Below are 13,107 nucleotides of genomic sequence, written 5' to 3'. Positions count from 1 at the left end.
GTTTATTCTGTTTCTGTACGGCTACCTCCAGTTCACGATTTCTGTTCCTCTGTGGCCTCTGCTACTGCGTAGTGTGGCCCGAACAGGGTATTTTTCTCTGCAGTTCCAGTGAAACTTGGCTGTGTGTACTGGGACTGTAGCCTTCTCACTAGCTCTGTTTCTTGTTATGTAGTTGAGGTACCACCTTTTTTCCCTTCTCTATCATCGGCCTGATTTTATTATTATTACCAACAAGTGATGCCAATACTGTTCATGTTTCCTTATCCCAAGACTTGATGGATACATTCAATGACCATGTTAACCCCTCTCTATTCTCAGTAGCACCTTTGTGATGGTATTGCCTTTCCAAGCCACAGCTGATCTTGCAAGCCTTCACACCAGCTTATCCAACCTCTTTTGGCTTCTTTTCCAAAGGTGTAGAGTTCTAAGGGGAACACTCAGCAAGGATATTTTCCCTTGATATTAGTGGATCCAGAATTTCTTCTTTTCTTATCGACAGGGCTGCTTATTCCTCTTCATTGCTATCAGCAATGAGGGACAGATACTACTTACAGAATATAATGATTTTTAAGGGAAATAAGAAAGAAAATAAGGAATCTAAACCAAAGCTGTCTACATTTTCTATCTGAAGGTACAAATCAGGTGGAGCTGCCCTGACACTTGTGCTGCTGATTAAAGAATAGCATGTTATATAAAGTGCGATACATAGTCTTCTGTAAGAGTGATCTTGCAGTAAAGCGGGAGATACCACTTGTGTGAAGGGACCAAGGATTACTGGGTGCCTGAAGCAGAGACTGTGTGGACGGCACCTCTGACAGCATTCCTCAGAGCAGCATCAAGAACTCTGGCAGACCACAGCAGAACTTTTCTACTTCATTATGTGTTGAAAAGCAACTGGTTTCTACTCATTAGACACTAATCAAGGTCACCCCTTCATTGCTGAATGCTCTGCATTCACTACGCTGTTGGCAGGAGGGCTTGCTCTGCTCCTGTGTGTTCAGAAAAAAAAACCAAAATAAAATAAAAGGAGAAGAAATCCTTTGGCCAACCATCTGTTGGAGCACAGGCCGTGGACACAGTGCAGATACAAATGCCTGGATGCATTTTGCAGGTGTGCCCTGCGACCCATCTTTCCATAGAGGAATTCACTGGGAAAATAGATTGCACTAGACTGTTCCTGCAACTGCAGTTAATCGCGCCTTTTCTACATTACTGCTACAGGATTAACACAAACATTGCTCCTATTTTCAGGCTTATCAAAGGCAGCAGCACATCTCTCTAATCTTCTATTTCCCTGCTCTCTTTAAAGTGTTTAAATGAATGGAGCACTGATGAGCAGGGATGTGGTGCCAGCAGGGATGGTGTCATTTAATGTCTCGCTATTTATGCTATTTAATGCCTGTGTGGCTTTATGTGTCCTGGGTGACTTGCTAGCCATCTGGCACCCTCCACCCTTTCATAGGACAGACGGAGGTGTAGACAGCACCTTCATTTGTCTCCAGTCCAGAGAGTGACCAGGAGCAATAAAACAGTATAGTTCTGATGTGCCTGCTCCTATACAGCCTGTACCTGCTGTCACTGAAGGATGAAGCTTGGAGGCCGTGGTTTTGGTGACCCTTGATACCAGGCAGTTTGGATCTCACTGAGCTATGGGCACATGCCTATATTTCTATTGAACTGGTTGGCACACGCAACCTGGATTTTTCTTTCAGCTGTCAAAAGCATAACGATATCTGATCTGCCCTAGCACCTGTTTGTACACAGTTAACTTGTCAAAAGGTTTCAGACAAGCTGGAATCAGCAGAATTGTGTATGTCACATCAGCTCCTTGTCCTAAGAGTCCTACAGCTGGATTTACTGTATCATTGAATCACTGCCTGAATTTTTAGCTTTATTACTTTCACGAAACACAAATACTTGGGTTGTGTTCTCCAATCTACTAGGAAGTGGGCTGAGATCCACCCTACTGCTTTCACACCACTGTCAGCTGGCATTAACTTTCAGTCATCTTCTCCTTTGAGGCCGGATTGAAATCAGTGACCTAGAAGTAAAATACTCTGTATTTTGTTAGCAAGCAGTCCCTGGAGTTGTGCAGTCTAAATTGGGATGTTTTCTCAGCGAGCTCTTTTGTATAGCTTCCTGTGGCAATTGTACTGTAATTACCAACAATCCTCTTTTTGGTAGTAGAATTTATTAATTGCTTTCCACTTTCTCCTACATATTTCTGCTCAGATCACAGTGAAATAAAGACTTTCTTTAGTTTGTGGAGGTGTCATGAAATCCTACTGTAAGGCATTACTTTTCTATGATGACATTCTCAGAGATTATATTATGGATGCACTGCTATTTCTGCAAGGAAGGCAAAGTGGAATCTGTGTTTGACACTTACTGCACTGTCTGTTAGCAATACAGCTGTGGGATCTGACCCTGAAAATGCTCACGCCTGTGACAGTATTTGCAGAAGTAAGGACTAGTCATGTGTAGAAGCATTTTCACAATCAGCCTTCATGTTTATGAGATCACTTGTGGACAGTGCCGATAGTCTGCTGGGAGGTGCTGGCTGCCCTTTTCAGTGCTATTGCTGAAGGTTCATTTTACTGTGTTTTAAGGAAGTGCCCAGCTCACATTGTAACTTCATTGCAGACTGTTAATATGAATAAATTATATCTCCATATTTTTTTTGTGTGTTCAGATTCAAGGTCAGATCCAGTTGGTCATTCTGTGGCAGTATCTAATGAACTGCTAGCATCCCCGAAAGTATACAATTTGGGATTAGAAGCAGCACCACCGTATTACCATGATAGTCAATTGCAAGTAGAAGTGCAGCAGAAGAAAGGGCAAGGTAATGTAACATGTGAGTGGAATAGCACTCAGTCCATGTATTATGAAATTGTCATTCTGTGCCACTGTTCAGCATAAATGGACTAATCTTCAGTTTGAAAATGAGGAAAGCTTGACTGTTAAAGAATAGGTCATTTGGCTTCTGGCAGCAGCAGAAGATGCTGTAATATTAGCTGTAAGAACTTGTGCATTCTCGGTAAGGAGATAAAAATGATTAAATTGCACTGCTTGCTTCTCTATCTTCTAAAGTAATTCATATTTGGACCCGGATTCATCTAAGCATTTGCATAATTCCTCAGGCCATTCCTATTCAGCCATGCATTTCAGCTTGTGCTTAAATTTAAGCAAGTGCTGAAGTTCTTTTCAATTCCTGGGGCTTCAGCCTTGCTGAACAAGGTCTTGGCCATTAGTTTATAATGTTTCAGTAGCTTCTGAGATTGCTATGTTGTAGCAAATGGAAGTTTGCTGTATTTATTGTACTAGGGGCTGAATATTCTTTAATGACTCAGAAAGGTTAAGGGTGAAGATCTTGGGGCCCTGGAGATGATAATTTTCAATAGAGTCCTCTGTTGGAAATGTAAGAGCCAGAGAACTGGGGTCATGTCTCCCAAGAGTTTCATGGACTCTGCAAAACTGGCAGTCACACTGACTGCCTCCCTTCCGCTGGGTTCTTCCTCAAAAGGAATGAGCAGAGCCAAGGGGAAGGTTTTGTTGGGCTCTTTGAGACATGGAGCTCTTCAGGCCAAATTCTGTTCCGAATTATGCTTTATTATTCCAGAGTGACTTCTTAACTTTGGTAGGGCTGTGCCAGGTGGTAGCCACTGTTGACCTAAATTGTAGTTTTAAAAAAATATTTGAAAAATTGCAATATTACTATATGTATTTCTATCCAAACTTGGGAGGGGGGTGTGTGTGTGGAGAAGAACCTTGATATGCTGAATTTTTTGTTTTGTGGGGATGGAAAGTTCAAAACATATTGCCTGGCATTATCAAGCTATTGTGTGTCAGCTCAGTTTAGCATCAGAACATGTCAGCCAATACAGTTCCACTGCTTCATGAAGACATGTGTGGGAACTGGAAATTTTTTAACTGGGATTGACCCCAATCTAAAATGAAATGTTTGGTTGTGGCTTTTTAAAGAAAATACAATAAAACAATTGACTTTTTTTTTTCCTTTGGAAAAAAGAATTTTCAAACATTTGGTAGGAAACACTCTACAGAATAGATTTATGGCCTGAAGTCTTGTTCACAGTGAAACTGGTGGGAATTTTGCTGTTGACTTTCATGTAGCCAGAATTTTACTGAGGTTTCCTTTGCAGTAGGAGGGATTGTGTGGCTCTTTATCTGGAGGTATTAACGTAACTTCAAAGCCCCTTGGCCCACTTTAGAATTAAAAAGTGTTCTTACATACCTCATTGATTTGTTGGAGTTCTTGCTCCATTGAAAGTAACATGGTTTTTGTCTTTATTCCAGAGTGTCACAAGGAGCTTAATTTTTATTTGTTAAAATGGAGACCAGTAAAATGTTCTTTTAACACACCAGTAGCAGAAGAAAGGGCAAATGTTGAGTTAGTGCTCTACTTTGCTGGACTGTCTTCAGATCATTGCTTTAAAATGTTTGTTTGTTCTGTGAAGGGGAATTGTTGCAGCTTCCAGATGTAGGTGTTTACAGTGGGATCATACTTCTGTTTTAATGTAGTGCTGTGCATCATACCATTTCTGTTTGCTTGGTCCCAGTGCATGAGATGATTCACCTGCTGCAGAATTTTCCTGTCTGTGTAGCAGATTTTATTAATGCCCAGAGAGGCTTATTTGGAAGCTGTTTTTCCATCCCAAATTGTGGTCGCACTATTAACAATCTTTTATGAGCAAGGAGCAGTTCATTCCATTGCTGGGTGACTGGAATCCTTTGTTACCTATTCTTTACCTGGGACAAGGTGTCAACAATAGTGAGAGAGAGAAGAAAAAGGACTGGAAGAATCAGAGAAGGGGCAAAATAAATCTTTCTAAGGGAAATGGAGTATTCAGTGAGCAATTTTCATGAGATACACACATTTGGAAACTTGCTAAAATATATTTGCAGTGCTTTTTATAAGCAACATTAAATGAAAGTACGGTTAGTTCTGGATTTAACCTACCCATTTGTCCTTGGATCTAGGGCTAGCTCAGAGCAATTTTCCAGTTTTGCACTTCAAGCTCATGTCTACCTGCTTTACTGGCAGGTTCCACTGCACTGACAACAGTACTGGTAGACACAGAAAGAGTAGGACCTTCCATGGAAGAAGTGGTTCCTGGGAGGGGCCTGAGCGGAGTTTCAAAAGCACTGTGTTCCCAAAGGAGGGCCAAATTTTTCAGAAGGACTGAACAACAAGCACTCCTGCTGTGACAGATGGCTGAGTATTTCAAAAGATCTTGCCATTAAAGCTGGCTGGAGATTGTCTATTCTCTTGTTTTTGACAGGAACTTGGGCATTCTGTTAAAAATAATAATAGTGCAGAATGGGCAGATTTCCTTTCAGGATTCTATTTTTATGTGACAGTTTTAATTGTTTTGATCAGGGAAACTCTCACTCCCATAATACATTCATTTACAACTCGCTGTGCTGGAGAGCCATGTGATAGATGCTTCTGAAAGTCTGATCACCTGTTCTGGTCCCTGAGTGGCATGAAGCTTTTCTGAAACTCTAGCCAAACACAAGTGTGCTGTGTGTGATGTGGTGGACAGAGCACTCGAGTGCGCTGCTTCCATTCAGGTTTTCTTGGGTAAGTTTCCATTTAGGTTTTCTAGAGTGGGTTAAGCTTTGAGATATTTGATTTGGGATTCTGAGCACATGATCTTCAGTGGGTGAATGCCTTCACTTGTGGCTGTTCACATTCAGGACTGGGAGGGAAAGTCAAACTGTGTTTGTATGTAGCTGGGCACTCAGAAAGTGGGATCTGAGAACTTACGGCTGTTTCTCAAAATGTGTGCTTTAACTTTTCCATGGTTTAACTTTCCCATCCATAAACTGGAGGTAATTCTTCATCATCAGTGAAGGACTCGCATAGTTCAGTGTTTATGCACGCAACTTTGGAGAAGCAGAAATAAAAAAAAAAAAATCCTTCTCTTCCATCTGAATGTCTCAGAGCTCTTTTAAACTGTTAATTAATTGAGCAATCATAATGATGCACCTGTGGGGATGAAGGGGGAGGAATAATTTACAGGTGGGAGAAATGAAGCATGAATGACTTCCTAGCCTTATGTGTGCCATGCTGTTAGTCTGTGTCAGATCCAGACAGATACCTTCTGTCCTGTCTCCTTTTGCGTCTGTGATGGGTGGCTGGGAACATCAGCTTCCTCCCCACTTCCTCCTCTTCTTCTGTAGGGGACCCATTTCCTTATCACCAGGCTGCTTTTTCATGGAAGTACAAGGAGTCCGTGTGGCCCATATCTTTGAGGGGGTGGGCTTGAAAGCAGGGACATTTGTTTCAACTCCCAAGTGCCACCCACTGAACAGGACACGGCCAGAGAGCCATCTCCACTGCAAGGGAGAAAGGGAGTCAAGAAATGAAACTTCTGGGTGCTCTTAGGACAACTACCCTGCCTTCCTCCTCCTGACCTTATGCACAGCTAGGTTATGGTGTGCCATGCTCTGCATACCTCACACAGCAATTCATCTATTATATCTTTGCTGCACTGAGCAGAGTGGCTCAGGAATATCTGACCCGGCTCTGAAATGCCAGCTCACCTCTGAGGAGCAACATGGCCTCTCTTTGTCACCCTGTCTTTCATGTCTGAACACCTGTATCTGGAGCCAGTAGACTTCTGTAAAGAAAACACTGTGAATCTTCTGGCATATGTAGAATAAATGAGCACAAGGTTAATTCTAATTGTTTAAAAATTGTGGGATGGTCAGGGTAAAAATACTGCTTAGGAAAAGGTCCAATGCACAATTTCATCTACAGTTTGGCTGGGAATCCTGTTTAAATTTAGTTCTCAAACACAGCTGTGAAACTCATGAAGTTATCACATTGGTTGCTCACCCAGCAACCTTTATAGCCTCCTGGGAAGGTAAAAAACCCACCAATAGTGAGCAGTAATTCTAACAGGCTGCTTTGCTTCGTATCTCTGGCTGCTCCTTGTTGAGCTCCTGCAACTCAAGACATGAAGTTTTTCTTCTAGCCAACCTGGTTCCAACTGCTTCTCCCTATCAGTTATTCATATCTGAAAAGGAAAAGAAAAATACTGACATACTTTGCTGGTCCCTGGAACACCAGGTTTTTTTATTTAACTGACAGGGCTTATGGTTACCTTTAGCCACAGCTTTTAAAGTACATTTTAGCTGGATAGCAACAATAAGCCCTCCAGGAAAAAGCAGTGGTAAGTGGTGGGTCATGATAAATATTTTGTACTGTCTGTAGTCATGTTTTCTATTCTTTGTCAGTTTATGTATCTTGTAAAAATTTTCTGGTAAAACTGCTACCCCCTCTGTGGTGAATTTAAGCCTCTTGATTTCTAGCTTTCCTAATTGTGTTTTACAGACCCTCTACTGCATCTGGGACCAGAGCTTGAAAAGCCCTGTTTAGTGAAATGGATTGTCTTCCACAGGTCATTGACACCCTATATTCTGCCTTATCTAAATTAGGCAGTCCCCAGTACTCTCTGATCTAATCCCAAAAGTAAAGGGTGTGTCTTATGTGCAGATATAATCCTTACACATACATTTCCTATTGAGCAGTTACTGGAAAAGGAGATGAAAGGAGGTAGAGCTGGACCTTGCAGTTCAGTGCCCATGCTGCCAGGGACACAGTGCCTGCTAACAGCTGGCTTTTCTGCACCTTGGCAGGTGATGGAGCTCCCACTAGTTCAGGAGCCCACTGCCAATGGTTAGCACATGCTGTTGTGAGAAATCTCATCAGTCAAAAGTGTCTCATAAATAATTTAGAGGAAAGCAATTAGCACACACAGCTGTAGCTGTTTGCAAAGTCACAGTTATACCTGCCAGGGCAATCTGGAAATGGAAATTTCAAAACCATTTTTTGAAGTAGCCAGAATGGTCTAGCTTGGAGCTAGGGTTGGTGGGTAGTTGTTGATGAGTAAGGAATAATTACACTTTCATGTCTTTTTATGTGTAATGAAATCCAGGAGAGAATTTTAGGATTTTTTGCATATTGGGAAAGGGATCAAAGGGATGCATGGTTTGAAAACTCCAGCAGTCAAGGCCTTAAGCTTCCAGAGGCTCTGCAACTCATTCAGCTTCAGAGTGAAGGGGACAAGTTTTAATAGAGACTTGGACTTGCATTTTGAAGGCATCAGTTAGGTAAAGCTTGTCTATATGTACAATCTGACCAGGGAGGATAGGCGGGAGGTAAAGGAAGAAGATATTGCTTGAAGTATCTCATCTGAGTATGCTTGCCTTGACAGATTGATGGGAGTCAATTGTTTGAGAACTTCTGAGTTGTGATAAAAGGGAGAGGAACCTGCTCTTTAAGAATCTCAAACAACTACAGTGAAAGTGTGACAACAAAGGTTTGTTTGTGCAGGTAAGTCCTGGGAAGGGGTTATCCATATTAAATCTAGAGATGGCACCAGGCTGGAGAGGGCACATGTAAATATATTTTAGAATAGGGTTAGAAATCACCTACCTTGATCCTACCTTGGGATGAGGGCACAGACCAGGTGACATTGCAAGATCCTCTCCGGCTCTTCTGATAGCTGGGTATTCACTCATGATATCTCTGCTAGCTGAGTGCACAGAACATGCTCGTCTTTACAGGATCCTCCCTTGGCTAGGGAATTATTATTCCGATTTCACCAACTGGGAACTAAATCACAGTATGTTGCCAAATGAGGCTGTCCCAGTCCAAAACTCTGAGATTCCTTCCTCTTTTGCAGAGGAAGCCTGACATTGTATTGTGAAAAATGCATTCAAATGTGTTTTGTTCATATTACAAATGCTACAAAATACTTCAACCTATGCTTAAGGACCAGCTGAATTACCAAAGATTGGAGTTAGAATTTGTAGCGGTGGCATTATTTTACTCTGTGGTTCTCCTGTGCAAAAACATATCACAGTTTCCACTGTTGTCTGCACCATTTGACCTGTTCTTCTAAATCAGACTGCCATCACCTGGCCAAGAAAGTAGCATAGAAGCCCAAGGAACTGCCTGCCACTTTCTGGTGGCCAAGGCCTCCATCCAAGGAAAATTTCACTGGTGAGGCTTAGACAGTAACCAAAAGCAGCAGCTACTCATTGACTATGAACTGGATGAAAATCCCTGCAGTCAATCAGCAGGCTGCCCCAGCTGGTCTGGCCTCACAGAGACAAGTAAGACCTCCTGTAAGTTATATTAATTGCAGTCTATCTAGAAATCTTTTACAATAGATTCTGTTTGACTGCAGTGGGAGCCATCTCTAATATATTATTGAATACAGTATGGCAGTGCACCTTTTTGGACTGCACAATGATTAGCCATCAGTGTATTTCACTAAGATGCTCAACTCAGGTCTTTCATTTGCTTATTTCTTTCATTTATTTATATTTACTTTTAGTAGAATCTGGGGAAAGTGAAGAATGTCCTCTAGAACTGCAGATGAATAATTGCTCAACAGCCAGAACTTCTGTAATTTTAAAAACCTTTATTGAGCAGATATTCAGCCTTCAGGTCACTGGGGTGAATCTGGAGTAGTTTGGGTTTTGTCTTCTTGTGAGTTAATCCAACTTGATTCCAATTTAATATATTAGCTCACTGTCTTCAGTGCTTGGCTCTTCTTAAGCCAGTTTAACACATTGTATAAGATTCTAGATCGCATTATCTTGTGAATCACAAAGAAGTGTTCATGAAATGTAAGTTAAAATAATTATCTAACATGCTTTAAATGAACATCTTTCCCTCCTATCCAAAGAAAAGCAGTGAGTGCAGAATTTGGATCGCGCTCCATAAAAGTCTCCAGGAATATTTACAGGTACCCTTCTTGAAGCAAGCTGAGGCCCTGATCTTTACAACATTATTGCAGGTATGTATTGACAATACTGCAATGCAGAAATGTGAGAAACTACTAAAAATCTCAACTAGGTCAAATAAGAATGTGTCAGGATTTTGTTCAAAACAATAGGCATAACATTTTCATAATGCAAGAAAATATTCATTGTACAGGAGAGAGATTAACTTCTGTTTTTAAAAACGGGTTTGTCTGGCTATGGGGTTTGGCTGGGCTCTGCCAGGGACTGCGCTGTACCTGAGGGTAAACATCTGCCTTAGATGGTATCTTCTGGATCCATCCACCTGCAGTCTCCTATCACATCCCCATTCTGGGAGCTGTCAAGTTTGGATTGGGATGTCTCTCCATTGTCTTTGATGATAAGTTAGTCAGGGAAGAAACTGTTCTTCACTAAAGGTACGATTCACCTCCCTCAACCTTAACTTGTAGGAGCTGTCTGGGTCTGTCCATAATGAATGGAGAAGGAATGGCTTCATAACCTGGAGATTCCTCTTCTAATCTAGATGGGATGACTTGCCACTGGAGGAGCATGTACTTTGCTGTTCATTTCAGAAGAAGTCCTGGCAGCAAGGTCAGACTGAATGTCTCTTTTTTACATAGTCAATTTTGATTAATACCACAATAAATTTCAGCACAGTAGGATCCCTGATGTTTCTTGGTGCTGGCATAATTCCAGTAACACTGTAGAGGTTTTGCTTTGGTTAAGTTTTTGTGGGGTTTTTTTTGTATCCTGAAAGATAATATGGAATCATTTAATGAACCCTGTTTTCCCTTTTTAGTCTCAGCCATTGGCAGTAATCTATGTGCTTAAACCTTCAACATTTATCAGTTTGAAGCTCAAGTGCTTACAGTCACTAGTCATGGGCCAGCCACACTGGATACCTTTCAAATGCAAGCAACTGATGCTTCAAGCTAATAAGGCTGGTTATTCTCCTGGGGCTCAGCCCTGCACAGGAATCTCTCATTTGACTGCTTATGTAAGAGTTTACATTTGTTTTAAAGACACTCATACAGAACAGGTTTAAGAGGTTTAGCTGTTTTGGCAGTGGGATGTGGCTTCTTCTGTAGTTCCTCCAGGGACTGCAAGGAATCAGAGGTTGTTTCTGAACACTTTTGGATCCTCCATGTGGTCAGGATGCTATCTGCTTAGCTTTTAAAAATTTCAAGGACATGGAATGAACTGATGTTTCTGAAGCGGAGGCTGACAGTGAGTACTGGTCTTCTGCTGCATCTCTTGAAATACCTAAATCAAACCATGCCCATCTTTATGAGATGATAGTTCCCAAGCTGGAGTGGCCCCTAGTTCGGGTTTGGGCATTACCCTTTTGCTTGTAACTTCAACTCAGAAAATAGGCACATATCTGAGTAACAAACTTGTCATCACAAACGTTTTCTCTAAGTGCCAGGTCTCCAACTAAATTGCCTGGATTTTCTTTCCTGGGAGTAATTTTTGAGTAGAGATGAACAAGGTATTTTATTTGTCGGTTCTAATTTGAAAATCAAAATCCATTATGTTTCAAAAAGCAAAGTTCATTATTTTTCAAAAGCCTTAGCTACAGCAGACCAGCTTCAGATGATATTGCATGTATATCTTGATAGGACACTGGGAAAGGCTGACCTCCTTGCCTACTTCATTTTGAACTCCCCATTTGATCTTACTCTCTCCTAGTTGATTCTCCCAGGCTAAGAAAAATGCACAAACACAATTCCCTTTCACTGATCTGAAAATATGTAGGAAGGCCCCTTCAGCACTCTCTCTCTGAAGATGGTCTCATCTTCTCCAGCCTTTCCTGATAACGAAGATTTTCACTGACTGTAACATCCTCATTTCTGTCCTACAGTACACATTCTACATCCTTCTCCATGTACAATTCTGGTGCTGCAATGACTGTAGCTATATACTGCTTTAGAAGGAGTTTGGTAATTACAATAATGGTATCATTTGGGGAAGCTGATAATCAATTCTCTGATGTAGGAGGTTTTTACCTCTTTTTCTTTCAAGTTCTAAGAATTGCAATGACAGCTTGGTCCTGCTTCTAATTTATCCCTTATTCCATTTCACTCTTTTGTTTCTGATGAAACAACCCCTCACAATCTGATATGAGTGAAAGGCAGCGCAGTGTCAAAAGAAAGTCCCACGTCTGGCTGCCAGGCAAAAGACAAAATGTACCAGTAGGATGCTGTGCATCAGCAGTGCTTCCAGGAGGCAGCCTTCTTCCAGATCTTGCCCCTACTGTGTCACTGTTAGAGAGAACACAACCAACACGTTTTAATGAAGAATACTGGCAGTCAGCTGGAAGAGAAGAGACCATATTTATCCTTTCCGTAGCACCATTTGGACTAGCATCGTTTATGCATGTTTAGGGGTTGTTGTTCACTACAAGAGCAGTGACTGGTGTCCTGGTTTCAGCTGAGATAGAGTTAATTGTCTTCCTAGTAGCTGGTACAGTGCTATGTTTTTGAGTTAGGTATGAGAAGAATGTTGATAACACACTGATGTTTACAGTTGTTGCTAATAGTGTTTAGTCTAAAATCAAGGATTTTTCAGCTTCTGATGCCCAGCCAGCAAGAAGGCTGGAGGGGCACAAGAAGTTGGGAGGGGACACAGCCAGGGCAGCTGACCCAAAGTGGCCAAAGGGGGATTCCATATCATGTGAAGTCACATCTAGTATATAAACTGGGGGTAGTGGGGGCGGGGGGGATTGCCGCTCGGGGACTAACTGGTCGTCGATCGGAGGTGGTGGTGAGCAATTGCACTGTGCATCATTTGTATATTCCAATCCTTTTATTATTACTGTTGTCATTTTATCCGTGTTATCATTATCATTATTAGTTTATTCTTTTCTGTTCTATTAAACCGATCTTATCTCAACGCACAAGTTTTACTTTTTTTTTCCCGATTCTCTCCCCCATCCCACTGGGTGGGGGGGAAGTGAGTGAGCAGCTGCGTGGTGCTTAATTGCTAGTTGGGGTTAAACCATGACAACTGGGCATACCTATTCTGAGACCGTGGTTCCATGTACGTTTTCGCAGGTGGCTAACTAGATTTCTGCCTACCCTTCCAGCCTTGACTGCTTCAGCCTGTCTCTGCCTCCAGTGGTCCCTGTGCAACTTCAGAGAAAAACTGTTGGGTATTGCGTCTTTTGTTTTTTTTTCTTTAACATATGGATAAATTCAAGGAGTCAGTTTCCAGCGAGCTTCACAGATAGTAGTATTGGCACACCTGGAGGGACAGTGGAAGGGAACAGAGATACAGCAGTGAAAAAGTGTGACTGGAGTTAAGGAA

The 13,107-nt window shown here is 41.7% G+C and overlaps 1 long non-coding RNA gene across 1 annotated transcript in view; it reads left to right on the top strand.

Moving 5' to 3' along the window:
- Window positions 1-10,234, top strand: part of LOC138686900 (uncharacterized) — a 131,815-nt gene extending 121,581 nt beyond the window's left edge. Inside the window, exons 5-6 of the long non-coding RNA XR_011326223.1 lie at window positions 8,244-8,362; window positions 9,726-10,234. This is a non-coding gene — a long non-coding RNA (uncharacterized lncRNA). The remainder of the gene's footprint in view (window positions 1-8,243; window positions 8,363-9,725) is intronic.
- The last annotated feature ends 2,873 nt before the right edge of the window (window positions 10,235-13,107 follow it).

Source organism: Haliaeetus albicilla, chromosome 9 (genome assembly GCF_947461875.1).
Source record: "Haliaeetus albicilla chromosome 9, bHalAlb1.1, whole genome shotgun sequence".
NCBI classification, from domain to species: Eukaryota; Metazoa; Chordata; class Aves; order Accipitriformes; family Accipitridae; genus Haliaeetus; species Haliaeetus albicilla.
Note: the sequence above shows the minus strand (reverse complement) of the source record. Positions and strands in the feature narration are given on the sequence as shown.